This window comes from Oryctolagus cuniculus, chromosome 12 (assembly GCF_964237555.1).
Source record: "Oryctolagus cuniculus chromosome 12, mOryCun1.1, whole genome shotgun sequence".
NCBI classification, from domain to species: Eukaryota; Metazoa; Chordata; class Mammalia; order Lagomorpha; family Leporidae; genus Oryctolagus; species Oryctolagus cuniculus.
In genome coordinates, this window is record NC_091443.1 from 96,544,361 (window position 1) to 96,569,953 (window position 25,593).

The window sequence follows — 25,593 nt, forward strand, 5'->3', positions numbered from 1 at the left end:
CTGGGGAGTCCTGCTTACTGCAGGGGCGGGCACAGACTGAACTCAGGGAGCTGGGTGAGGTGTGTGGGGGGGAACCCACTGCACTAACTAAAATTCAAAATGCCAAGGCTTTGAAAGTTGTTACAAGGGGTAGCAACGGCATAGCAGATTAAACTACTGCTTGGGAAATGGGCATCCCATACTGGAGGGCTGGTTTGAATCCTGGCTGCTCCTCTTCCAGTTCGGCTCCCAGCTAATGTGATGGGAAGGTAGCAGAGGATGACCCACGTTCTCGAGTCCCTGCCACCCATGTAAGAGTACAGAACGCCTGGCTGAGACCTAGCTGTTGCAGCCATTTGAGGAGTAAACCAGAGGTTAGAAAAATCTCTCTCCTTCTTTTTCTCGTTGCACTTATTTGCAAATAAAACAATAATAATAATTAATAATAATAAAACATTGGTTCAAAACAAAGGTGTATTGGAGGAAGAGGACAGGTTACAGGTAGAGAGCCCTGCAGAAGGCTGGGATTTATCGAGCAGCTGACAGAAGGTGGTGGCAGAGCTAGGTCATGGCACATTTGCCACAGTTCTTTCCTCTTTCCTCAGCCCTGCAAAGACCACAGCAGCCCCCAGTATAGGGTTGTGCTTATTCTGAGGATGAGGAGGCTGACACTCATCCCTCCTGAGCTGGGAGGGCACCACTGGGACAGGACTGGTAGAACTCCACAAAGCTACCATTACCCAGAACCCTCTCTTTCCATGTTCTGTGGCAGTTAGAGGCCACCAGTGTTTCCAGTAACCCAAAACCCCCTCTTTCCATGTGTCCAGTAACTGACGGACCTGGGGTTCATTTTCTAGACAGGAGGCATGTTTGGCAGAGCTCGATGGATCCAGCTCTGCATGTCCTGCTGACTTGAGGACATTTGCTTTCAGGTGTGTGGCCCTGGGCTCTCTGGGCTGCTGCTGAGGGTGATGCTGGCTGAGTCTTCAGTGATGCCCATTGTGTGCTGAGCGTGGATACAGTCATGTCGCTGCTTCCTCAGAGTGACCCTGGAACATGGGTGCCTGTGTGCCCTGGGTGTGAGCCTGTGTCAGGACACGGATGTCTGGGCAGGCACTATGCAGAACACTCAATTCGGGTGTGGGGTGAGCCCATCTGTGAACCCACCGGGCATGTGGTTCCCACAGGTGGGAGTGGGGTGGGAGCCTTCTGCACAGGTGCAGTGATGGTCATGGGAGGAAAGCTGGATGGCAAAGGAGGATGAAGAATGACCATCCTAGGGAAGTGGGGTGGGGCTATCCATGTCCCTGTCCTCTGCACAGTTCACCATTCTGGGACCTGGACTTCAGGCATTCACTGCCTGTGGGGCTGACACCTCCTCTGATCTGATGGACAGGAGCTGTGGGGAGCAGTTCCCTGTGGTTCTTTGAGGTTGTGTCATGGTGGGATTTTTGCCTTTCAGCTTCAAGGAGCTGTGGGACCTGGAGGTCTTGCTGGTCCAGGAAGCAGCACACATCACTGCTGAGTGTGAGCAGTTACAGAACTGGAGGCTGCATATCGGTGAGTTGGAGATCTGCTTCACAGAACCCCAAGGGGCTGCCCTGGTTCCACCAGTCCCTGATGTCCATGGCCTCTCACCAGGCCTCCCCCACCCATTTGGCATTAGGCCAAAGCTGAGTGACTCACAAGCAACTCAGGGGGCTGGTAGGGACAGAGTTGTGGTACAGCAGGTGCTGAGAGCTCAGGGATTCCCAAGGGCAGGGGGCAGCCTGCAGGTCCTCCCTGTCGCTGGTGGAGCCAGCCCAGTTCAGCAACATTCCAGAGCATGTAGCCATGGGGTGAGAGGCACCTTGCCTGGGCTGTGGGCAGGTGTCCAGCAGATCCCTGGGTCCCACATGGTTGGGCTAAAGGCCTCTTATAGAAGGCTCCTAGGAGGAGCCATGGCTGGGGCATCAGGGGCTGAGAAGCTACCCAGGGACCCCTCCCAGGGAGAGGAGGACAAGCGGGTTTGCAGTTCACAGTGACCTAATTGCCCTTGGTTCCGTGCTGGGAGGAGGACTTGTGGTGGAGGAGGCAGGACTTGAATCTGTTCACATCATCATCCCAGGACTGCACAGAAGCACAGAGACTAGGAGGTGGGCTCAGCAGAGCACCTGGAACAGTGCCCCAGGGGATTGTTCTGGAAATGTATCAAAAACCCACCTTTACTAACAGATAACTTACGTATTGCAAGCCACGTAGGGGAGGGGGGAGGTATCTTGCCTGAGCAGCTGACAGGACACAGAGCAAAGGATTGGCCACAGCTGTGTGGTCACTGTCACAGTTTCTGGGGCCGACAAGGAAGGGGCACGGTGCGTTTCAAGCATACAGGAGAAGCAGGTAGACAAGGGGGCATACTCTAAGGGATGTGGAGGCACCAGGATGGGTGGGCGCCTGGGTGAAGGCTCTCAGCAGCTAACAGTTCTCAGGCTAGGCACCTAGACCCTGTCACTTCAGGTCAAGGTCACTTCAGGCAACAGCTGCTGTGAGGGCAGAGCCCACCTACTCTTGGACAGCACAACCCTTCTCAGAACAGTCCTCACTAAGCTCTAGCAGAGGGTGATGACTTCTGCCCAGGAAAGGCAGCAGATGGCAAGTCCAGCCCCCCCCCCAACACACACACAAGGAGGGTCCTGCTGGCCTTTTCTGCCTTGGAGACAAGGCAACAGACACTCACCCAATTAGAAGATCTAGGGCCTCACGGTCTGACTCCTTTAAGTTCAGTCATGTTAGGGCTCCTATGCTGCCTCCAAGGGCCACTGCAGAAAGGCCAGCAACTGGACTCATACCATCCCCTCTCCTTTCCCAGCCACGAGACTCACACACTCTAGAAATGCCTAAAGATGCTGAAGAACTGGAGGAAATATCAGAGTAATAGCAAGGTAAGGAGGAGGTTGAGGGCCCCTTTATGACAACTTCCTGCATGCTTGGTACAAGCAGTGCCTATTTCCAAGGCAGTACGCTGCTGATTCTCAGATGGCTGGAGGTAAGTGTTCTCACCCTAAAGTCTTCCTGTCCATCCATTGCATGGTCATCTTCTAGGGAGGGAAACTGATGTCACTATTTGGGTCAACACTAGGTCCAAGGTTGGGAGGCATCTTGGTGCTCCAAAAGGGTGAATCTACTGGGAATGAAGCCCACGCCTCCTGAGAACTGTGGGTAATGAGGCCAGAGCCCAGGCAGAGCCAGCCTCTCCCAAGACACCATGGAGCCCAGGGCTTCCATGTTCCAAGCACCTCAGGCTGTTCTCCACCCCATCCTGTTCCATCCCTGGGGTCTTGTCTCACCCAAGCCTCTCCTTTCCTGTAGCTGTGTCACAAAACAGACATGGGGATCACTGCCCAGATGTGGGGGAAGAAGTCAACACTGCTGCTAGACATGAACAAGATAAAGACCGAGAGTCCAGGAAAATACCAGGTACGAGCCCTCTACCTGCTCTCACACAGGTAGCACTAACAAGCCAGACATTATCACAGCCAAAGTCTCCCACCTGTTGTAAAGTGCAGCCCAAGGGATGGCCAGGCCTAGAGAGACAGGGTTATCCTTGTAGTATTTTTTTTTTGACAGGCAAAGTTAGTGAGAAAGAGAGACAGAGAGAAAGGTCTTCCATCTGTTGGTCTACTCCCCAAATGGCTGCTACGGCCGGCGCTGTGCCAATCTGAAGATAGGAGTCAGGGGCTTCCCCCTGGTCTCCTATGCGGGTGCAGGGCCCAAGCACTTGGGCCATCCTCCACTGCACTCCTGGGGCCACAGCAGAGAGCTGGACTGGAAGAGGAGCAACTGGCACAGAACCGGAGCCCCAACCGGGACTAGAACCTGGAGTGCCGGCGCCGCAGGTGAAGGATTAGCCTAGTGAGCCACAGTGCCGGCCTATCCTTGTACTTTAACAGGTGGCCTGGAGAGCAGAGCTTGGAGAGATGAGGTCATGGGAAATCTCAGCCACCTGGAGGTTGTGAGAAGGGCTAGAGTGCAGAGTGAGGGGTCAATGCCAACCAAGAGCTAGCTGGGAGCAAAATCAGGTTGGACTACAATATGCATGGAATGAGTTGAGGGTGAGGGCCATCCAAATTATGCCCTATTTTACTATTTGTGATCTCATATTTCTGCCTTTTTTACTTTTTATTTTGACTATGCCAATGTATCTCAACAATCAGGAATGAATAGTGTACCAAACCAAAAAATTCCATCCTCACAGTTCCTACAGGTATCTGAAGCAGTCTCCCGTCCCGCCTCACACAGCCACTCCCCCAGTGGAAAATAACTTAAACAAAGCCAAATGCATTTGTAGATATCTCAGTGTGCATTAGTAATTTAGAATTGTTTTTTAAACATGAGCATCATCACCCTTCAAATATTGCTGGAAGTCTACAATATCCAGTCAGTATTCATATCTACCTAACTGCCTTCCAGTCTCTAACTACATTCCATCAGAATGTGGAGCTTCTCTGTAGAGGAGCTAGTATTAAACACGTAAAGTAAAAACTTTCAAAAATGCCTTAAATAATGACAATTCCCATTGTGCCACTAAAAAGGCCACACTGAGTTATAAATTCAACAAAATGTTAGGGCATCAGTTCGCAGAAAATTACAAATCACTCATAACAGATATAAAAGATATAAATAAATGCAGAGTTGGACTATGTTTCATGGTTAAGAAGGCCCAGTACTACTATCAGCTTTGCCCACTCTGTCGAGTGGATTCAACCCAAAACCAGTCCAGGTCTCAGCAAGCTTTTCAGTAGACAATGCCAAGCTGATTCTGGAATGGACACAGAAAGCAAAGGGTCTAGAACAGCCAAAACGATGCTTATGCAGAAGAGATATGCTGAGAAACTCAAACTATTCTTTTTAGATTCTTCTACTATACAAGTACAGTAAGGAAGACAGGGCTGTGTTAAAAAATGACAGATGTATAGCTCTGTGGGAGAAAATGGAGAAACTGGTTCTCCAATTTAAGTGATCTTTGACCAAGGGCCCAACAGAACTCACTGGATCCAGGTTACTCATTTTAACAAATGATACTGAAACAATCTGGCACCCCTATGCAAAGCAAAGCACAAAGTTCTCAATACATACCTCTACAGAACTGATTTAAAATGGACCACAGATCTAATTAACTATGAAATCATAAATATTCCATAAATATACAGAAGGATATGTACTTTGATTTCATGTTGAGTTTTTGCAAAATGCAAAAGCATATTCCAAGAATGACAGAAAAAAAATTGATCAGTGGAACTTCAACACTTTTATTCTGCCCAATATATTGTAAAGAGAATGAAGTAAAAAGCTAGAGAATGGGTTATGATTAGGGAGTGGGAGAAAATTGTATATTTTTTAAGGATTTATTTATTTGAAAGGTGGAGTTACAGGGAGACAGAGGCAGAGAGAGACAGAAGTCTTCCATCTGCTGGTTCACTCCCCAGATGGCTGCAATGGCTGGAGATGCTCTGATCCGAAGCCAGGAGCCAGGAGCTTCCTCGGGGTCTCCCACGTGGGTGCAGGGACCCAAGGACTTGGGCCATCTTCTACTGCTTCAGGAAAGGAGCAGCCTGGACTCGAACCGGAGCCCATACGGGAGGCCCGTCCTTCAGGCAGCGGCTTTACTCGCTACTCTACAGTGCCAGCATCAGGAGAAAATATTTACAAAACATACAGCTAATGAAGGACTTGTTCCTGATTATACACTGAACACTTAAAATTTAATCCAGAGGGGCCGGCACTGTAGCTCAGTAGGCTAAACCTCTGCCTGTAGCGCCAGAATCCCCAATTGGCACTAGTGGTGTCCTGGCTGCTCCTCTTCCAATCCAGCTCTCTGCTATGGCCTGGGAAAGCAGTAGAAGATGGCCCAAGTGCTTGAGCCCCTGCACCCATGTGGGAGACCCGGAAGAAGCTCCTGGCTCCTGGCTTTGGATCGACTTAGTTCTGGCCATTGAGGCATTTGTGGAGTGAACCAATGGGTGGAAGATCTTTCTCTCTGTCTCTCCCCTTCTCTGTCTGTAACTCTACCTCTCACATAAATAAATGAAACCTAAAAATGTTTAATGAGCAAAAAGGTGACCCCTCCACCCCGCAACTGGCACCGTATATAATAGGACACTATCTCCAATAAGCACACAAAAATAGTATACTGAGTGTTAACAGCATGATGAAATACCACTGCAAGTCTATTTGCGTAAAATCAAACAGAACTGCTAATAGGAAATGTTGACAGGAATGTGGAGTAACAGGAACACGCATTTACTGAAGAAAGGAATTCAAAGCAGAACAGGAACTCTAAGATAATCTGGCAGTTTCTTACAAAAGTACACACACAGCATCAGACTCCAAATGTGTATCTCTATGTATTCAATTGACCTGGAAAACAAGCACACATAAAAACCCCTTGCCATGCTCACTGTCTTATTCACAATCACTAAAAACTGTAAACTGGATGATCTTCATGAGGGATGAATACGCAAACTATATCAGATCCATAATGAGGAACAGGATTCAGTGAGAAAGAGTAACAAGCCGTGAAGTCATGTGCTGACTGGGCTAAATTTCAGGTACATTTTTCTAAGAGAAAGAATCCATACCCTAAAGTCTACATGCTAAGATTAAACTCACAGGACATTCTGGGAAAAGGCCAAATAGAGATGGAGAACGCACGAATGAATGGCTGTCAGCGGCCACTGGAGTTCAAAGAGTTTGACTGCAAAGGGCCACACAGAGATCTTGTAAGGCAAAGGAGCTGCTACTTCAGTTGTTGGACTGGTGGTTAAGAGACACTCCCATGTGGGTTCAAACCACTGGTGTTTAGGAAACACTTTCAATGTGGGTTCAAACCATTGCTGGTTAGGAGACACCCATGTGGGTTCAAACCCTTGCATCTGTACTTTCCACACACTGCTCATGTAGACAAAAAATGCACCCAACTGTACATCTGAGTTTCATTTCATTTTATGTAGATTTTACCCCAAAGCTCAACAAACATCTATGTTCCCTGAAGGCCTCACTGTTGATTGGCAGATGGTCAGATGGTCACAATAGGACTTCAGTGCTGCTCTCAGAGCTTGTTAGACCTCAGCAGCAAACCGGGAAAACCCTCTTTACTCTCTTTCCCAGGAGGCAAGTCCCATTTCCTGTGATTTTGGTGTATTCTGCCTATGGCACTCTTAAGTGTTCCAAATGAGATCCCTAGGCTATACTCCAGTCAGGAGGTCTTATGTCACAGAGATGCAATCAAAGCATGGGCGGGGGTACTCTCTAATGCAAAACTGAGATAAAAGGAATGGAGATCCAAGCGAGGGGCCTCCCTGGACCTGGCCACAAGTTGTAAGAAGTGGTGCCTTCCTCCTGGGCCTGCATCAACCCCATAGGCTTCGCAGCGTTGGAGGATGTTCCTCTAGCTAGGGATATATCAATCGACTTTGCCAGGATCATGAAACTTGAGTCTGGATCCTGCAGATCTCACCATATTTATCACCGCTCTAGTAGGGAGTCCATGAATCTGAATTTCACTCCTTAAGAAACCCAGTGCCCAGACCTTCCCTTTCAAACCCTTCCCTTGAGGGAAACAGCTGAGTGTATCTATAGTCAGTCCTGGGTCTTTGCAATCTCCTGACTCACAGTCAGCCAACCTCCCCAATGCACTGAATTTATGGCTGCAAGGGGCCCTGGGCTGCAATCAAGGCAGTTTCATAACTTGTTGGTCCTCATGGCTCTGGCTGGCCTTGCTAAGGTGCTTCTTCCTGGGGGGGTCATGTCTTCAGAGTGCAAGGCTCAAGGCCTGCCATAGGTGTAGTGCCTGGACTGGCACAATGGCCTGCCAGGTCCTGACCTCTGGGCAGATTATGTTACCACCACTCCAAATGCAATCACACGAGAAGCAGGAATGACAGTTTTGCCTGTACAGCAGGCATTCCTGGGGGACTTCCACAACTGACTTGGATACAATAGGAAAGCTACAAGCTGAAATCCAAGTTGATAGGCCTATTAAGTCCTAAATCATATATGCCTGGGAGGCTCCCCTATGAAAGCAAGGAGGTAGATAATATAAAATGCAGTTTTGCTACATTAAAAGGCAGTAGAATTTTGGCAATCAAAATAGCTGAGTTGCTCAGTGAGGTTAGGCCAGTAGCACAGATATCAACAGTGACCCACCAGAGGAGGAACTCCAAAGTAAGGGTAAGGACTGTCCAGTTTGAGGCCACACAAAGTCATTAGGAATTGGTGTTGTCCCAAGAATTGGTGGACATGTGAATTTCAAGATGGCCTTGAGTGAGGGTGGACTGCTCGACGACAAGTAGGATGATCACAAGTTCTGCCCCCTGAGACACATGACACTACCCCGGTATCTGGAAGGAGGTATCTGATGTGAGATGACTGATGGGGGCTCTGCAAATAGATGAAGTGTCAGAGGCTGACATCCTCGTAAGGACACAGACTCCTCAGGGTGTGGGTTTGTCTGGCCTCTGAAAATACCACTCCCATTTAACAAGAGATTCTCAGTGGCTGGAGGCCAGGGCCCAGCTCATGATGCTGAGGGAGGTAGTCCAAACTCTCTGAGTCAAACAGTAGTGTCACTACAAGCGCAAAGCTAACTTGAAATCCTTTACCCATGGGGCCCTCAGAACCAAAAACTAGCCATAGAGTAATCCTTAGCTTTTTCCTTGGAAGTATGCCTGACCAAGGTGCATCCTTGTGGGTGGCTGGTGAGACAGATGAATCTTAGGGTTCTTTAGAGGTGAGGAAGTTGGTGTTATCAGAAACTGAAAATGTGCTGGGCTTCCCTGGTTGAAACTGAATCAGTGAGGAAAAGCAGATATATGTGGATTTGTTGAGGAATTTTTCTGAAATCCTTGTTCAAAATATAGACCAAAAATTTGAGGTTGCAAGCTCTCATCTCATATGGAACTAAGGTCCATACCCACTTGGTCAAGAAGTCAGTTGCTGATGATTGAGGCCCATTTTTCCTCCTCCTCTTGATTATCAGTTGAAACGATGTCCTCAACATAGTGTCACAGGTGGATGCTAGGAGACAACTGAAGGCCAGCCAGATCCTGTTAACACAGACCACGAGCCCTGGAGGACCACAGAGGCAGTCGACTGGAAGTCTCATAAAGGTGCATTGTTGGCCTTCAAATTAAAAGGAAATGGTGGGGCTGGTGCTATGGTATAGCGGATTAACGCCTTGGCCTGCAGCGTAAGCATCTCATATGGGCGTCAGTTTGAGATCCCCTGCTCCAATTCCCAACCAGCTCTCTGCTATGGCCTGGGAAAGCAGTAGAAGATGGCCCAAGTCCTTGGGCCCCTGCACCCAAGGGGGAGACCTAAGGAACCTCCTGGCTCCTGGCTTCGGATCGGTGCAGATCCGGCCATTCCAGTCAATTCTCTCTTTCTGCCCCTCCTCTCTCTCTATAACTCTGACTTTCATATAAATAAATAAAATCTTTACAAAATAAAGTAAATGGTGCCAAATCTCCACAAGACACATACAGTTCTTGCCACAGCAATAATGGCAAAATTATCAGGGGCAGTCTGATAATATCAAGTAATGCAAATTCAAAGTGAAGCTTGACCTTCTTGAGGTGGTGGTAACCTGCGGGATGCCTCCATTCCTATCTGCCAGCTTGGAGAAGGTGCTTGATGGGTGAGTTAATAGATGACTCAATGTATTTCAAAGAATACTTATACTCTATCATGGACAGCTATGTCGATTCCCCACTTGTCCTTCTTGAGTTATATTTTAGGGTGTTGACAATATAGGGATGTGTGTTAAGTGTCCATGCCGCATCAGTACAAACGACTTGGGATTGATCTAGGTGAAGAACAGAAGTCTTAGGCTGTCCATGCCAAGGAACAGAAATGATAGGCAGAAGAAGAGGTAGGCAGAAGCAACACAAGGACTCATAGGAAGAGGTTGGGTCCTGTCTTGATGCTGACCATGGCAGTCGACCCAAGGGCATGTCCTCTTCATAGTCTGTCAATGAATAATGACTGATGCACTTTACTGGGAATGATCACAATGCCATAGGAGTTAGTGCCTGATGATCCATAAGGCTCTATAATGTGACCCTAATACATGGTGATTGTCATCCACAAAGATGCCTGGTGATGATTGCTTACCGCTAGTGTGCACAAGAATCCCACCATGGTTGAATGTCTGGTGGTCTTCTCTCTGTCTAGAAGGGCCTCAGTGGTGTCCAGAAACTCATGAGACTTGCCTGAAATGAGCCAGTAGGCAGCAGTGCAGCCTGCGAAGCCACTGACTTTGTTGACGATGTTCAGAATAGGTCACAACATGTATCACAGGAAGTCAGAGAGCGCACCACATCTGATTACACAGCACTGGACTGCAGGGAGATGCTGAAGCAAACTCTGGCTGTGAACACTCTACGTGTCTGCCTTCGTATTTCCCAGGGTGCTTAGGGTTTGCGTAGGTTGATAAACTTCTGAAGTTGCCGCCAACAGGGCCAGAAGTTTTGCTCGGTCCTGTGGTGGGACTGCTTTTACAAGTAACAATGGGAATGCTGATGTTGTGGCACAGCTAACAATGCTTCCGTTTTATATTGTAGTGCTGGGGCATGCCCCAGCTACTATGCTTCCACTCCAGCTTCCTCCTAAGGTGCATGGATAGACAGTAGGTGATGCCTGAAGATCTCAGGACTCTGCAACCCATGTTGGAAAAGAAGATGGAGTTCCTGCTCCTGGCTTCACATTGGCTAATCTGTAGCTGTTGCAGCCATTTGGAGAGTGAGGTAGTGGTTGGGATGATATCTCTATGTCGTTCCCTCACTAATATTTTTTTTCCAAATAAAAAATCATTAAAATGTAACAATAGCCAAGGAACTGTGACAGAGTTGTTAAGATGTCATTTGGGTTACCCACGTCCCATATCAGAGCGCCTGGATTTCAGTATAATCTTCCTGCAGTCAGGTTTCCTGCTAATGTACACTCTGATGGATAGTAGGCATTGGGTCAGTTACTTAGGTCTCTTCCACCAATGTGAGAGAACTGGATGGAGTTCTTGGCTTCTGACTTTGGCCTAGCCCTTCCAATAATGTCTGCAGGCTTTGGGGGTGAGGCCAACAGATGGAAGCATCTCTCTCTATCTCACACTGCCATTCTAATAATTAGTATATAAAGGCATCAATACATTGTATTTGGCATGGCAATTAAAGACATCATTTTTGGTGCCAGCATCCCATCGCAAAGTATCTAGGATCAATACCTGTCATGCATTCACATCCAGGTTCCTGCTTCTGCTTACCCTGGGAAACACAGGATGGCTCAGATATTTGGGCCCTTGCCACTCAAGTGGAGTGATCCAACCAGTGGGAAATCTGTTTTCTTGTCTTTCAATGGAACATAATGACTAACGCTTAAGTAAGTGAATAAATAATTCCACTGGGGCCAAGGTAGCTTGGTTGGGACTGTCCTAGGGGCAGCTTTGCCATTCAGGGCTGGTGGCTTGCACATACTCACTGAAGAATGCCTAACAGCTCTCTTTTATTCTTAATTGTACACGTCCATTGAAATACAGAGGCTCCTGCTGTAGTGTGGTGTTTAACATGATCTGGACACCCACTGCAGTAGAAAACGTTTATGTTCACCCTCTGTGCAAACATGATGCCATCTGTTTGTGCTTTCCAGACAAGCTGGACAGGATCTTGATGTGGCTCAGTGACAGCTGCCAGCTGCCAAGTCTGTTGCCCCGTGATTTGTAGGCTACTTCCTGTCAGGAACACAGCAAGGTTGCCCTTCTCAATCTGTTCCTGTCCAGTCTTTGGGCAGGCTTTGTATCTCCATCCACAGCAAGGTGTATATACATCTGTGTGGACTTCCTTGGTGTCTGAGATACAGAACTTCACCACCTGAGACAGTTGCAGACAAGGCATCTACTTTCTTAACCATGTCCTGGGTGGTACTTGGCAGCATGTGAGGAGCAGCCAGCTGTCATCTGGTGCATGCAGACTCACCATCCTGCAGCACACAAGAATCTGCATTACCCAGGTGGAGGTACAAATGTTTGAAATGATCTCATGAGACCATGTTACTTATACGGGGCTGCCAGCAACACTCTGCACACAACCTCAAGAAGCCTCACTGTCTCACTGGGAGTCTGTGGGGGACACAGAAACCAGCGATAAACCAATGGGTGAACCCATGCACTCCATTAACAACGTCAGTCCACAAGTCTACCAGGTACTATTTCCCATACGGCAAATGACAGAGAAATTTTCCACAGATAAACTTTAAGCCTTTTTGACATGCTCTTATATTTATCACATTAAATATTCCTCAACACAACTGTTAACAATAACTGGATTCAACAACATTGTAGAATACATGATGTTGTGCATGGAAAAATCTAAACACTCCACCAAAAAAATGGTTCAAGATGAAAAACCAATTCAGTAAAGTTACAGGTTACAAAATCAACATACAAAAGCAGTAGCTTTTTATATGCTAGCAACCAACTTGCCAAAAATGAAATCTAAAAAGTAATCCCATACACAATAGAGACAAAAATAAAGCACTTAGGAATCAATGTAACCAATTAAGTGAAAGATATCTACAATGATAATTCTAAAATGTTGAAGAAATGAATCATCAAGGACTCCTAACATGGAAAAATATAACTTGCTCACGGATTGGAAGAATTAGTATAATTAAAATACCTGTATTAATTAAAGCAACCTACAAAATAAATGAAATTCCTATCAGACACCAATGACATTTTTTACAGAATGAGAAAATAATCCTAAATTCCCTAAGAAATCACAAAATATCAAGAATAGCCAAAATTATCCTGAGCAAAATTTAAAAAACAATCAACTTAGAGGCATCAGAATGCCTGCCTTCAAAGCTTACTACAAAGCTATAGCAATCAAGGCAGCATGATAGTGGAATTTAATTAATTAATTCATCAATCCAAACAGGTAGAGACAATTGATTTTTCATGGAAGTGCCCAGACTATACAATGGAAAAAAGTATCATCTATTCAGTAAGTGGTGCTGGCAAAACTGGATGCATCTATGTAGAACTGAATATTACAGTACTATAAAAACTGAAATCCTGTTATTAGTATCAAAATCATTGCAACTGGAGGACTTCATGCTCAGTGAAATTATTCTGATACAGAAAGACAAATATTAGATGTTCTCCTTTATATATGAGAGCTAAAATTTTCTTTTACGAAAAAAGAAATCAGGCAACAACAAAAGAAAAACAGAAAAAAAAGTTAATGCCTGTGTATATCAGTATTGCTGCAAATATAGTTTTGTTCAACTTTCTTTTATATCTTTATCAAACAAATTCTTAAGGATGATATACTACTATAATTTTAATAATTCATGATCATTTTAAAATTTACTGTGTATTAGTGTGTGGGGAGCAACTGGGAGCAACTCGGACTAGACTAAGTTACTGGAATTAAGACTTATTCTATGCATCTGCTCTCCCACAATATGGCGCTGGGAGAGGAGGAAACAGCTTCTACACAGCTGCCTCCAGTTCAACCAATAAACTGTAGGACCTGCTCCTGATTGGAGGAGAGCAGTGTACTCGGCGTGTGGGTAGCAGAGTTGGGATTGGTGGAAGAGGAAAAAAAAGGAGGAGAGAGACAACATGCACCGGGAACATCTGAAGGAACACCTGTGCAGCCCCCGAGAGAGCCGGCCGGTGGTGTGCCGCTCCCCTGCGGAAGTGGGGAAAGTGGCAGGGGGCCCGCCCCTCCACGGAGGTGGAGGGACGTAGCCAACCTGGGAAGAACCAGCAGCAAACCCGGGGAGGGCCGAGCAGACAAAAGAACAGCGCAGGGTCCTGTGTCATTCCTCCACGAAGACGGGGAGCGACATTAGTGTAGTAGTCATTTTTATAGAAACCTTTGATTTAATAAACATAAATCTCATAAGTACAACTTTTGGATTACAGCAGTTCTTCCCCCCATACCCACCCTCCAACCCGCAAACCATCCCAACTCCTACCCCCTCTTCCATCCCATTCTTCATTGAGATTCATTTTTAATGATCTTTATATACAGAAGATCAATTCTATACTAAGTAAAGATTTCAACAGACTGCACCCACACAGACACACAAACTTTAAAGTACTGTTTGAAGACTAGTTTTACCATTAATTCTCCTAGTACAACACATTAAGGACAGAGGTCCTACATGGGGAGCAAGTGCACCGTGACACCTGTTGTTGATTTAACAATTGACACTCTTCTATTTGACATCAGTGATCACCCTAGGCTCCTGGTCATGAGCTGCCAAGGCTATGGAAGCCTCGAGTCCACAAATTCCAACATTATTTAGACAAGGCCATAATCAAAGTGGAAGTTCCCTCCTCCCTTCAGAGAAAGGTACTGACCTCTTTTGGTGGCCCTTTCTTTCCCTGGGATCTCACTCTTAGAGACCTTTCATGTGGGTGATTTTTTGCCACAGTGTCTTTCTTGTCTTTCCATGCTTGAAATGCTCTCATGGGCGTTTTAGCCAGATTCGAATGCCTTAAGGGCTGATTCTGAGGCCAGAGCACTGTTTAGGGTAGTTGTCATTCTAGGAGTCTGCTGTGTGGCTTGCTTCCCATGTTGGATCATTGTCTCCTTTTTAATTCTATTACTTTTTTTTTTTTTGACAGGCAGAGTGGACAGTGAGAGAGAGAGAGACAGAGAGAAAGGTCTTCCTTTGCTGTTGGTTCACCTTCCAATGGCCGCCGTGGCCGGTGCACTGTGGCCGGCGCACTGCGCTGATCTGAAGGCAGGAGCCAGGTGCTCCTGGTCTCCCATGGGGTGCAGGGCCCAAGTACTTGGGCCATCCTCCACTGCACTCCCTGGCCACAGCAGAGAGCCGGCCTGGAAGAGGGGCACCGGGGACAGAATCCGGCGCCCTGACCGGAACTAGAACCTGGTGTGCCAGCGCCGCTAGGCGGAGGATTAGCCGGCTTTTTTTTTTTCTTTTCCTATCTATTTCTATTAGCAGACGCTTGGTCTTATTTAGGTGATCCTTTTTTTGGTAACTTTTATTTAATAAATATAAATTTCCAAAGTACAGCTTTTGGATTACAGTGGCTTTTTCCTCCCCATAACTTCCCTCCCACCCACAACCCTCCCATCTCCCATTCCTTCTCCCATTCCATTCACATCAAGATTCATTTTCAATTGTCTTTATATACAGGAGATCGATTTAGTATATATTAAGTAAAGATTTCATCAGTTTGCACCCACACAGAAACACAAAGTGTGAAATACTGTTTGAGTACTAGTTATAGCATTAATTCACATTGGACAACACATTAAGGACACAGATCCTACGTGGGGAGTAAGTGCACAGTGAATCCTGTTGTTGACTTAACGATTCAAACTCTTGTTTATGGTGTCAGTAATCACCCCAGGCTCTTCTCATGAGTTGCCAAGGCTATGGAAGCCTTTTGAGTTCGCCAACTCTGATCTTATTTAGACAAGGTCATAGTCAAAGTGGAAGTCCTCTCCTCACTTCAGAGAAAGGTACCTCCTTCTTTGATGGCCCATTCTTTCCACTGGGATCTCACTCCCAGAGATCTTTCACTTAGGTTTTTTGTTTTTGGTTGTTTTTTCTTTGTTTGTTTATTTTGTTTGTTTATTTTGTTTGTTTGTTTTTTGGCCAGGGTGTCTTGACTTTCCATGCCTAAAAACACTCTCATGGGCTCTTCAGCCTAATCCGAATGCCTTAAGGGCTGATTCTGAGGCCAGAGTGCTGTGATCTCTTTGACACTATCTTACTAGTTAAAGTGATCAGTTTAAGTTCATAATCGATCATAAAGATAGGACTTTTTTGTTTGATTATTGTTATTGCCCTTGCCTATATTCTTCCTTAATAGATGAACTCTTTATTGAATGGAATATAAAGCTCTTATGAGGTAAATTTAAAAATACACTATTTCAAAAATAAAAGATTTTAAAAGAATGACAATCCCTCACTTTTTTAATTTCTGGTTTGTTAAGAATAGTGTACAAATTAAAATGTCTCTGTAGTGATTCTCAAAAACCAATAAAATCCCAAATATGAAAAAGCTTATCTCATATTCATTGTATTGCTCTGATGCTGTTCAATTTCACATACACACATGAAAACATACTACCATTTTAGTTTATTAAAGGAAACAATCTAAAATAAATATCATCACCAACTTAAAACACAGCCAGGTAGCCCTTCGACTGAGCATGACAAGAAAAGAACAGTTCAGTTATTTACAGGTTATGTTTTTGCTTGTATTAATTAAACATTTTCAAATACTCTAATATTAGTTGTGACATTAATCATTTAAAACCCCTTAACTTTATACACCAAGTAACATGTTGGTATTTTTCCTTAAATTTCATCCACAAGAGTTGTACATATTTATGGGCTAGTGTGACATTTCAATACTCATATAAAATTTGTACTGATCAAATCTACATTAATCTTTGGCATTATTTTATGGACAGAGCCTTGAGCTCCTTTATTTCATTTTCTAATAAAAGATAACAGATTACTGTGAGCTACACACATCCCCCTGCATGATCCTAGGAAATGACTCAGTAATCTAAGGCTACTGGGATAATCATCCGTAAACCATTTTTTCCACCTAGTTTTAATATTGCAATTGGTTTCAAAAGCAAAACACGGAGAAACAATAAGGGGGAGGGGGGAGGAGAGAGAGAGAGAGAGAGAGAGAGAGAGAGAGAGAGAGAGAAGATACCACCCATCTAGTAGTTCATTACCCAAATGTCCAAAATACTCAGGGCTGATCTGACCCAGGCTGAAGCTGGAAGATGGTCTCCAATGTGGTAGCAAGAATCCAACTACTTAAGCCATCACTGGCTGCCACTGGTATCCTGAGCATTGTCTTTCCCACCATGCCAAATGTCTACCCTTCAAAAAACTGTCTGACACACCCTCATATAGCCCTGGCTTCCAGAGGAAGAGGCCACAGTCCCCTGTCTTGACCCCATCACTGCATGGTCTCCTACTCCCAAATCATTACACATGCCAAGCTCCTGCCCAACTCCAGCCACAGCATCTGGTTTAATGGATCCAACTGAAGACACTGGGGGCCCTGGCCCACCAGGGTTACCAAACATGCAGTCACTGGACGTAAAGGCCCACATCTGAGGCTGAAGCAACCTAGATAACCACATGTCCAAAACTGAAACTGTATCACTGTTACACCACATATTAAAATCAGCTCAAAATGAACTGAAAGTCCATACAGAAGATCTGAACACTTACAACTTACAAAGTAGAAAATTCCTTGACATCAGCCTCAAGAGTGGTTGCTTATGTGCTAACAACTAAAGCACAGAGAGCAAAAGCAAATGTAAGGAAATGAAACCCCAACAAACTAGTAAAGCAAAGATCAGTGAAATGAAAAGGCACACCAATGGATAGGAGGAAATATTAGCAAACCGGAGGTGTGATCAAGGGAATAATACAAGGAATGCATACCACTAAGCAGCAAAGAATACAATTTAAAAAGGACAAAGGACTGAATCAATGTTTTCCAACAAAGACATACAATGTACCCTGAGGGTATGTGAAAAAGTTCTGAACATTGCTATCATCAGCAAAATGCAAATCAAGATGACAGTGGTTATTATATCTGTTAAACGGCTACTATTAAAAAGTTAAAAGATAACAAATATCGGGCACAATGTAGAGAAAACAGAACACACACTAGTGGAGGGAATGTAAATTGTGCCAGCCATTATGAAAAGCAATATGGAAGTTCCTCAAATGAAATTAAAAAAAGGAACAACCTTTATTAGCCATGAATCCAAAAGAAAACCACCATCTCAGAGAATTGTCTGCACCCCCACATTCACTTCAGCATCATTCACAATTCCACGATATGGAAATAACCCAAATCTTTGTTGATGGACCCATAAGGAAAACTGGGATACATACACAGTGGAATCCTCACCAAACCTTAAAAACAAAGGAAATACTACTACTTCTCACGAGATGGATCCAAAAGTATGGAACTACAGGACATTACAATGAGTGAAACAAGACACAGAAATAAGAAATACTACATGATCACACTTACATGTGGAATATACAAAAGTCAAACTAACACAGAGAGCAGGAAAAATGAAGAGATGTTAGTCACAAGATACAAATATATGGTTATGGTGCTGGAGCTGGGGTGTAAAAGCTTGAGCCTCCACCTAGACGGCCAGCATCCCATATGGGCACCAGACCGAGTCCCAGCTGCTCCACTTCCCATTCACCTCCCTGCTAATGTGCCTGGCAAAGCACTAGAAGATGTCCCAATGGCTTGGGCCACTGTGCCAAAGTGGGAGACCTGGGGTCCAGCCCTGCCACTGAAGACATTTGAGGAGTGAAATAATGTATGAGATGAGATATCCCTCATCCTCTCTGTCACTCTATCTTACTCTCTTTCCCTGCTGCCTGCCTTTTTTTTTTTTGACAGGTAGAGTTATACAGTGAGAGAGAGACAGAGAGAAAGGTCTTTCTTCTGTTGGTTCACTCCCCAAATGGCCCCTAGAGCTGGCGCTGCACTGATCCAAAGCCAGGAGTCAGGTCCTTCCTCCTGGTCTCCCACGCGGGTTCAGGTGCCCAGGCACTTGGGCCATCCTCCACCATCCCGGGCCACAGCAGAGAGCTGGACTGGAAGAGGAGCAACCGGGACTCGAACCCGGCACCCATATGGGATGCCGGCACTGCAGGCAGAGGATTAACCAAGTGAGCCATGGCGCTGAACCCTGCCTTTCAAATAAATCTTCTGGGAAAATACATACATAAATAAAATTTAAAAATTTTAAAAACACTATAGGAGTGATAACTTTGTTAAGTAGCTTCATTGCACTACCCCTTTCATAGTGTATGGTAAGTACCAGGAGAGTCGAAAAGTTTGTGTGAAAATGCAATGTAAAGATCAGACTCATATCGAAACACACATTGCATGCCTTGAATATATACAATTTTTGTTTCTCGGTTGTATTGTAATAAGGCTGGAAAAATAAAACATGCAAAAATAGGTTCCTATACTTAAAATGCAAATAAAAATTAAGGAACTTAGGTTAATATTGTGGGGTTTTGGTAGGCTTCATGGGAAAGAAATGAGTTTTAAAACATTCATGATTGGGGCTGGCTGGCACTGTGGCATAGTAGGTGAGGCCACCAAATGCAGTGCCGATATCCCATATGGGCATCGGTTCAAGTCCCGGCTGCTCCACTTCCAATCCAGCTTTCTGCTATGGACTGGGAAAGCAGTAAAGGATGGCCCAAGTCCTTGGGCCCTTGCACCCACGTGGGAGACTTGGAAGAACCTCTTGGCTCCTGGCTGCGGATCAGCAGAGTTCTGGCCATTGCGGCCAACTGGGGAGTGATCCAGCAGATGAAAGACCTCTCTCTCTCCCTCCGCCTCTCCTTCTCTCTCTGTGTAACTCTGACTTTCAAATAAATAAATCTTAAGAAAAACATTCATGAACTTGACTAAACTAAATTTCAGGCAGTTTATATCTTGAAAATAAAGATTCAGGATTTCTATCAAGAGAATATTTAAGACAATATCCAAGTAACACATTACACTGTCACCTCACCTCCCTCAGACTGAAAACTCAGAAATAGAAAATAAAAGTTAGTATATCTGAAGGAAACCAGGAAAGTGAGAAGTGAAATTAGAATTATAATTCTAATACCATATGGTATTCTCCCACCGATGGGTGTACATTCCTATATGCATGTAACACAGTTACATATTACAAGCAGGTTGAGAATTCGCCCAATTAAACCATGGAACTGAAAAGGCAGGGCCTGCTTCATCAGCATGTCACCAGTGACATGGCAACTGGACCCAACAAAAAAGAGTACGCTCTCTGCTGTCCAAATTCTTGCTGGATTTCACTTGAATTTGTACTTTGTAAATGAAGGCTGATAGGAAGATGGGGCAAGTGCTGGGGCTTGGAGCCAGGGGGCTCATGCATAGTTTGATCTCTCACTGACTCACCGGGACAGGTCTTGGTCACAGTCCTCAGGCTCACTGCCCTAAAATGCCTTCCATTTCCCATCACTGGTGACCACAATGGCCCTTGGTTCAAAGCAATAGTTGGTTGTGGGCACATTATGTTTTGAGAACACACCTTTGGGGAGGCACCATGGTAGTTTCACACCTAAACTCAATCTAAATTCCTAGGGTTTCCATATTTAAATGCATGACAATTTTTAAACAGCCCAATCTGCATTTTTCAGTTCCTACCAGGAGCTACACATTATGGAGTTAGTTCTGTCAAGTTTTAGAATTTACACTTTCCTATAGTTTTCACAATGACATTCTTTCAGCTTATTTTGTAATCACAGGAAAGGAAGGAGGGAGGAGGGCAGCATGCTGGGGAGAGGAGGGAAAGGTGAAGTATCACTATACTCCTCAATCTGTGTCTATGAAACACATGATATCTGTTCACCTCTGTATAAATAAAAATTATTAAAAAAAGAAATTTAGCTGTGAAAACTGCAAGAGGAAATAAACGAACCAAATGGAGATATCATGTATTTAAGTTGAAGAACAAAGCAAAACATGGCAATACCAAAATATTAAACCAGGATGCTCACAGCAGTATGGCAGGGCCTTCCCCGTGGAATGAGTAGCAGTACAGGCCTACGGCATCTTAGTCACCAGGGGCTGCAGCCTCTGCCAGGGTCAGAGGTGCTCACGCTGCACTTGCTTCACTGGATCAATAGGTGGCAACGTCTTCACTGATCAGGTTGCTTTAGAACCCATTTTCATAAATGGCAGGACCCCAGTAGATATCATGAAGTATTTTATCAGAAAACTGTGGGTCCCATTACATTTATCATATTATCTCTATGTACCTCAAAAATTTAGGGTCTGCCAAGAATTACTCAAATTCTACCTGCACAGAGCAGAGGGCTATACACCATGAACATTAGTCTACTACAAGAATATCTCTTGGGGACAGCACTGCGGCATAGCAGGAAAAGCTTCTGCCTGTAGTGCCGGCATCTCATAAGAGCACTGGTTTGAGTCCCCACTGCTCCACTTCTGATCCAGCTCTGTGATATAGCCTAGGAAAGTGGAAGATGGCCAAAGTGCTTGGGCTCCTGCACCCACAGAGAGACCCAGAAGCAGCTCCGGGCTCCTGGCTACATATCAGCTCAGCTCCAGCCATTGCGGCCCTATGGGGAGTGAACCAGCAGATCGAAGACCTCTCTCTTTTTCTCTCTCTGCCCCTGCCTCTCTGTAGCTCTGCCTTTCAAATAAATAAATCTTTAAGAAAAACCTTTCTTTCCCCATTTGACACTCACATGTCATCTTCCATAGTAATCAGGTGGGGAAATCAAGCAAGGTGATCCATTAGTGTAGGAGGAGTTATCAATCACATAGAGCTCAGTGTTTGCTGAGGCAGTACTTTTAAATTTAACATCATATGTATGAAAATGTTTACAAGGTTTAAATGTCTTTGAAAGCAGCACTCTGAAAACTACACATATACCAATTCATTGAAGGATTTCCTGGACTCCATGCCTGTTCTCTCACTACAGCACTTCAGTAGAAAGCTTTATAATATTTGCAATACTGAACTGCAAGTCACAGTTTTAGTTTCCCCATACGTAATTATAGAGGCCTACATAACTCACAAACACAATTGTATAGAGGTAACAAAGGCATTGTTTGTAGAAAACTCTTCACCTAGTTTTCCCCCATAGATATGACTTTAGTTAAGCAGAGGAAAAGCATCTTAAGATGTTTGGCATAAACCACTCTAATTTTGGAATTTCCTCACAAAGTTTCTATATTTTAACTTCTTATTAGTAGTGCACTAGTAGTTGCTAGCCTAGGCTTTTTGTGGGAGATGCTAAAGTTTCATGGTAGTCACAGGAACAGAGGTTTGTGGAAAAGGTGACAGAACTGAGACGCAAAAGTGAAAAGCAAAAGAATCACATATTCATGTGGCTTTGAGAAGGGTGTAGGGACCAGCCAGCCTTTGAGATGCCTGGTGATTGTTATCAGAGAACATCTGTGGACTGGGAGCATGAGAAAACAAAAGAACAGATTTTTCTTGGTTTGTTGTGTGTGAGGGCAAATTATGGAATCAAGGAATCAAGTTTGAAAATAGCCAACACGAGAAAACCATGGGCAATATAAATAGGTCAAGCTAACGATGAGAGAAAGAGCCAAGACCTTCCTGAAACACGGTACAGAGATAAGGCTGCCTAGGATGAGAAGACCAGTGAGAACAAACACATAGACTGAACATGGGGTCATTTCAACTTCTGGATTTGAACAATCAGCACTAACAGGAACACCAAGAGTGGATAATGAGGAAACTGGAACATCCACGAGGACGTGCACCAAGGAGCTGTTTCAGAGTAGTCACTGGTCAGCATCTCATAAGATGAGGATCAAGGAATGATCCTGGGATATCAACACAAGTAACTGCTAACCAGAAGGAAGGGAGACTTAATTCACCACATACTGTAAGAACCAAACCACAAAACACAATACCTACGGATTTTGAAATTTTGTGTTGTTTAAAACACAGGACAAACAGGGATTTCAATTCACCAACCGATGGTTTAGAACCAATTACACGGCAACCAGAGTGGATACTGCCCAGAAACAATGCCCCTGCCTTCTCAGACCTAAAAATGGTCTACAAATATCATAATCCGAATGATTTCAGTATTTCAAAATCGAATTTAGAAGTAAAAAGAACCTGTATTGAGTTATTCAGAACCTTATAGTTTTATACCTGAAACAAATATACTTAGGAAGTAATGCTACCCTCTCAAAATTTCGGTGCCATCCTCTGATGATAAACGGAGTCCCCATATTCCTAGTTAATGCAATAGTATGACTGGGATATGTAAATTTTACATGATATGTCTTCCCAGATAACCACACTCATTAACACAATACAACAATGTATTCCTCAGGAACTTTTTCATAAAATTAGGGAAACACTGGATATCACAGAGGCAGAATTAGAATTCAGTGGGGCGATGACAAGAATGTACAACCATCTTTTTGGGTTTAGCAGTCAAAGTTATTACTGCTGTGTTGGAGAACCTTCAATGCAAACTGAGAGAAACTATCTTAGCAAATTAGGAAAAACAGGAAGCAAAGCCTGTGAGCAGGAACTTCCTTCCTGGATGACCAGATCCACTTTCTCAGCTCCTATCCACTAAGTAGAACTATAAATCCAGAAAATAAAACAAGAGACCTGGAAATCAACACAGTTGCTGGGCATCTTAATTGCCCACCTATAAGAAGATGACTCACCTGCGGGCACCTGCTGGTTCACCCATCCTGGCATCAGAATTCAGCCAGGTAGGCTCACACCTCCTGGAACTGTCTGTGATACCTCCGAGCACATATACGGTTTACAATATACAATTTAAAATCTATTTAGAACATATGATATGAAATTTATAATATATAATAAAAGGTTATCATATAAAATACAGTATTCAATTTAAAACATACAATTTATTCTTCCCTCCCCCTGGCTCCTGAAGGCCCACGTGTCCCCTGCCTGTGTCCAGGACCGGCATATGATACGCACAAACATTTCAAGAAGACTCACCAGGCGAGAATGGACAAACCTGAGGGTCCTGTTGAATCCACTGCCACTCCTCCGACACCGGCAGCCCGGCCCTTCCTGTAGGTGTTGCTCTCGGCTGCTCACCTCCTTGTTCTTAGGGCCAGGGCTTAGCACATGCTCCAATGAAGAACTCCACGGCGCTGGACACCAAGAAGAGAAACGAGAAACAGCAGCACTGAGCACCCCTTTTATAAACTCGGTATTTAATAGCATACATCATTTCTGGTCAGATTACCTGCAGGCTCCAACCAATCAAAAAACAAAGACCAAGCCCGCGCAGGGGTGTGGCTCCAGGCTTCTCCTGGGCTCCTGCTGTCTGTCCCCAGTAGGCAGTGAAGCCAGGCGCCAGCGCAGTGGGGCCACAGGTCAATTGTTTGCTTCACTTTTGTCATGGAATTTATTCCACCATTCGATTTAAAATTTGACAGAGTTTTTCTCTTTAGGTACAATACATACTCTTCTGCTTTTTCTCCTTAGAGTGTTCAAATAAAGTGAAATTGCTTTTATAGGACTCATGCATTGGGAGTGGTGGCTGTTTTTCAACTACTAGATTACAGAAAGAAAACAAGGGTGGGATGCTGGCATTACAGGTGATGGCTTAACCCACTGCACCACAACACTGTGGTGTAGTGGTGACTCCTGCGGTGCCAGCATCCCATATAGGCAGCAGTTCGAGTTCTGGTACTCGGATTCCAATCCAGCTCCCTGCTAATGTGCCTGGGAAAGCAGCGGAGGATGGCCCAGCTCTTGGGCTCCTGGCTCTTGGCTTAAAAATTTGCTCTGTGGGCCAACGCCGTGGTAAAGTAGGTAAAGCATCCCTCCGGCAGCGCCAACATCCCTCATGGGTGCGGTTCGTGCCCCCGATGCTACTCTTCCAATCTAGCTTTCTGCTTATAGCCTGGAAAAGCAGCAGAAGATAGCCTCACTTCTTGGGCCCCTGAAACCATGTAGGGGACCTCAAAGAAGCTCCTGGCTCCAGCTTTTGAATCGGTTCGCCTCTGGCTATTGCAACCATTTGGGGAGTGAACCATTGGACGGAAAACCTCTCTCTCTGTAACTCTACCTCGCAAATAAATAAATAAATCTTTAAAAAAGTTGCTCTATCTCCCACTGCTTTTCAGAGAGAAGGTGGATAAAAAGGTGCTGTGCGCTCTAAATCCATTTGACAAAAAGGACTAAGATAATCTAAGATCAGGAGCAGTAGTAAGCAGCCTTTGAACCACAAAATAGAATAAAAACTATGTTGCTTAGCACACCAAGTGTTGGTCCACTACTACTCAAAAGCAAAGCATTTCATCCTTGTAATTATGCTCACACGACACACACTTATATACCCTAATGGTTGCGAAATTTTCTTCAGAATACTCAAGACTTTAATTTTTAAAGAAGAGAAAATGCCAGCTTTGATAAAATGAACATGCCTGCACTCGAAGGGAAAATTAAACCTTTAGAAAAAAAGCAGTGAAACCACCAGATTGTGAAAAGAGTATTTTATCCACCAGGAAGTTTCTGAAAGCTGTTTTCTGTCATAAACAAACAAGGTGCCCAAACTCAGGACTGAACAACACATTCTACCAGTGCCACACAGCCACGATACTAAATTATTGTTCTTGCCAAGGCTTCAAATAGAGGGTACATTTCTAATTATGCTGGGTAAGCTCCAACTCCCTCAGTTTTGAGCAAGCAGAAAATTGTAGTCTAATGCTGCAAGTCTATCAAGTTCCTAGTACCACGGGTTCAGTAAGTTATAACACACGTAAGATGGTGAATTTACTGATGACCAAAGATTGCCAAAATGACTTTTCACATACATTCCCTCAGGTTTTTAAACAAAAGGCATTTTAAAGTTGCTATAGCAATATAAAGGGAAAGTAAAGAATGACCAATCACACTGCCTCTGTTAAGGTCAGAGATGCTCTGTCTCACCTGCATTCCTTGTAGGCTGAGTCTCTCAAACACAATTCTGCAGAACGGCATA

General features: G+C 44.6%; 2 long non-coding RNA genes across 3 annotated transcripts in view; one reads left to right on the top strand and one right to left on the bottom strand.

The window, feature by feature from the left end:
• Positions 1 to 25,593, bottom strand: part of LOC103346435 (neuroblastoma breakpoint family member 4) — a 1,612,367-nt gene that overhangs the window by 1,028,851 nt on the left and 557,923 nt on the right. The window lies entirely within an intron of this gene.
• LOC138844729 (uncharacterized) lies at positions 757 to 24,420 on the top strand. 2 transcript variants are annotated; one of them, XR_011380998.1, is made up of 5 exons: positions 757 to 911; positions 1,442 to 1,539; positions 2,828 to 2,900; positions 3,328 to 3,435; positions 23,530 to 24,420. It is a non-coding gene; the product is annotated as an uncharacterized lncRNA (long non-coding RNA). The 2 variants fall into 2 exon arrangements; XR_011380999.1 differs by lacking the exon at positions 23,530 to 24,420 and adding an exon at positions 8,996 to 9,613.